Source organism: Lupinus angustifolius, chromosome LG01 (genome assembly GCF_001865875.1).
Source record: "Lupinus angustifolius cultivar Tanjil chromosome LG01, LupAngTanjil_v1.0, whole genome shotgun sequence".
Classification (NCBI taxonomy): Eukaryota; Viridiplantae; Streptophyta; class Magnoliopsida; order Fabales; family Fabaceae; genus Lupinus; species Lupinus angustifolius.
Genome location: NC_032009.1, coordinates 5,504,508 through 5,508,587, shown reverse-complemented (window position 1 = coordinate 5,508,587; position 4,080 = coordinate 5,504,508).

Here is a 4,080-nt window from a genome sequence, read left to right as displayed (position 1 = left end):
TCATAAAAGTGGGCTTCTTGTTAGAGCCTGAACCTTCATCGGAAATCTTCCCATTCTTGATACCTCCTTCTATCTTCTCCCCTACCTTGATGAGAGCATTGAAGTTGGTTGTCACGCTTCCTATGAGGCATTCATAATATGGATTATGCAGAGTGTCGATAAAGATCGACAGTTTTTCATCTTCTTCTAATCGTGGAAGGACTTGAGATGCTAGTCCCCTCCAACGCTGAACATATTCTCTGAAATTCTCAGATGGTTTCTTACACATGTTTTGTAGTTGAGTCCTATCTGGTGCCGCATCCTCGTTGTACTTGTACTGTCTGATGAAGGCATTGGACAGATCCAAAAAGGTCCTGATCTGAGTCTTCTCCAGGCGGATGTACCAATTCATAGCTACCCCTACTAAACTGTCTTGAAAGCAGTGGATCAACAACTTATCATTCCCATGATAAGCTGACATCTTTCTGGCGTACATGTGTAAATGGCTTTTAGGACAGGTAGTCCCATTATACTTCTCGAACTCAGGCACTTTGAATTTGGGAGGGAGTACTACATCCGGCACCAGACACATCTCAAAAGCATTCTTCAGATCCACACAGTGGGTTCCCAGTTGTTCATCCTCTTCTAATCGTGGAAGGACTTGAGATGCTAGTCCCCTCCAATGCTGAACATATTCTCTGAAATTCTCAGATGGTTTCTTACACATGTTTTGTAGTTGAGTCCTATCTGGTGCAGCATCCTCGTTGTACTTGTACTGTCTGATCAAGGCATTGGATAGATCCAAGAAGTTCCTGATCTGGGTCTTCTCCAGGCGGATGTACCAATTCATAGCTACCCCTACTAAACTGTCTTGAAAGCAGTGGATCAACAACTTATCATTCCCATGATAAGCTGACATTTTTCTGGCGTACATGTGTAAATGGCTTTTGGGACAGGTAGTCTCATTATACTTCTCGAACTTCGGCGCTTTGAATTTAGGAGGGAGTACTACATCCGGCACCAGACACATCTCAAAAGAATTCTTCAGATCCACACAGTGGGTTCCTTCAATAGCCCTCAATCTCTCTTCTATTGAACTCCACTTCTCTTCCTCTTTCTCCGTGTTTGGGGTGTTACTTCCTAGAGGAGTCCTTTGGGTCCCATCATGATTGTACCTTCCGTTTGCTTGATGGTTGGCATTCGGCTGTCTTGTGTTAGTGTCATGACTTTCATGAGGCTGACCAGTACCGTCCCCTAGACTGGGACTTCCAGATCCTGAAAGAGGTTGTGGCCCAACAGTTGCAGTCTTCTCTTTCTCGCTCTGGAGGGTCTTCAGGATGCGAAACATCTCTGCCATCTGCTCTTTCAAGCTAGCTAATTCAGTCCGGGAATCCTGACTGGAGTCTGAAGAGTTGGCCATCTGTCTAGCTCGGAGTCGGGTGTGATAGGGGTGTTGCGGAGCAATGCTTATGCAAATAGTTAAAAAATGTTTTGTTTTGTTTTTATGCAAAAATTTCTGTTAGTATAGCAAGTATGATGAATCCCTTATTTGAGAGTCGGGGAGCGCAGTCCGTCGACCCTACTAAAGCAATTTTTATAAGAGAAATTTCCACTCCGTGGTTGCATCTTGGACAAAATATAGCAATGTTGACCCCCTCATATTATTTGTTTGTACCTCCACTTTTTGCCCCTTGTTTGGATGCCTCAACATTGCTATATTTTGGATCCATGGGACTCGTACCTTGCTATATAACGAAAATTTTTATGAAATGAAAAGAAAAGTTAATCTTAAAATGTGCGTGACTGTATGATAATGCATGTATAACAAATAATTTTCATACTAATAGAATAATGCATGTAAAATAATTTTTTTTTCATGATAGTATAGTACTGCATGTAAAATAATTTTTTCATAATGGTATGATAATGCGTGTGCATGATAATGCATGGGAAACGAATAATTTTCTTAATAGTTTGATAGTGTATGTTAAAATGATTTTTATAATAGAAAAATAATTTTCATAATAGTGTGATAATGTATGTGAAACAAATAATTTCATAATATGCATTTATTGTCCTATATAGGGTACACTTATTGGGTTTCCTAGGTTACCTGCAATCATAACTATTAGGTAGGATTTAAGGCCTTTACGTGACACACCTTATGGGGTATCCTAGAGGTGCCCAGATTGCTTCTCTCTCCAATAGAGAAACCCAAATATTCTAGGGATTATAAGTGGGACGGACCACACCGATAAGGCCCATTATATTTGGTGACAATCTGAGTGGTTCATCGTGCCAATACAAGTGGGACCCAGAGTCCACACCGGCAGGGCGGATGTTCCTTTTTAATCTAATGCTCGGGCATAGAGCACATACTTAAATACTAGTATGATGCTGCATCACATAAAAATAATAATAACAACAACAGATATACACAAGCAAAATATAATACTACAACCAGGCATTTAGTATTTATGGGCCGGACTTTCTCAAAAAAGTCCCCAGCAGAGTCGCCAGCTGTCGCGCCCCGATTTTCGGCTACGCGACCTCTCGAGTCGCCACTACATTTTTTACTGTAAAAAATGTAGAAAAATCTTTTTTTTGTACTAAGGGTTAATTAAGATCCTAACATGTTTATGGACAAAAGATTTTTGAGTCGTTGGTGAATTAGTCATGGTGATCATTAAATTGATGAAGTGCAGCCCATACGTCCAACACCGCGTCATATCTTAAAATTAGAGTGATTGTCGTCTTAGAATTAATAATGACGTTATCATAAAAAAATGTAGTAATTATTTTAAGGACATTGATAAACATTCAAAATGGTATAACATGCTAATAGAAATGTGATTTATTCCACACTTTTTAAAAACTTACACATTATATTTTATCTTTGGCTTCATCCAATATACCATATATTAAAATTTGGACATTCATTAACATGAATAGAATAAAAACAAATACTAAGTAACATAACATCGAAATATCAGGTTCTATTTTTAATACCTATATTATTAGCATCATAATGGAATTAATTAAGTGGTACACCAGGAAATACATTTTTTCATATAATAGAATTGGATGATTTTATTTATCATTCATACTCTTTGAATATCAAAATTAAAGTTCAGGTGTAAGAATAGCGAAATAAAACAGCAATGGACTCTCATCCCACTGACAAGTCCAGTTAATTTTTATAATCACATATCATATTCATGAAGTTCTAATTGTATACACATAATTAAATTATTTATGATAATTATAATTTCCAATTTCTATGATATAGTAATTTAGCATATGTAATATGATGATATCAGTGCAAATAAGGGACAAAAAAATGCAAACCTGATATGCAAATGAATAAAATCCAGCAAAAAACAAAGAAACCCACGTGGCAGGAAGAGATTGGGGGAATTCTTTTACTTCCCAGGGCTTGGACACGTGTCAACGCCTGGTTGGGGGAGAGAGAGGGTGCACTGGTTGCACCATGCACACACCCGTGCTGGATCCAGACGCCTGGATACGTCCAGCCACGTGGCGTGATAAGATTAGATGGGAGGGTGGGCTCACGGCTTGAACAATGAACACGCGTGCATGGAATCCGTGTTCTTCTAGGGTAGGATCTGGTGTGGCGAGGTGTAGTGAGTCCGGGACGCGTTTCGTCCCGTGATTGGACGATCTGGAGTGTGAAGGTGATACTACCACGCGGCGCACTATGAAGCGTTGGATGAGCGAGGGTGTAGGGTTGCGTGATGTGTGTGCCTACACTAGATCATGTCTTCTTCTGGGGCATTGATTCGGTGCGGTGAGGTGCACCAAGGACGTGCCACGTTTCGTGCACGGATTGGTTGGCCTCCCTGGTCAACCCAGATGAAAAAAAAGGATGCAGATCCGACGGCCGTGGATCGAGGAAGCAAGGATATACAATGAACCCACCCACACGGAATTGGGTCTCGCAGAAATTATTTTTTTCTCTCACAGAACACGTTGGGCAGGGTTTTGGGGTTGTTTTGGCAAGGTTCTCCAGTGTCTTTTCTTGTTCTCCCTAAACCTTCATTTATAGAAACAAATTCCACACTAAAAATGTCAAGAATCTGC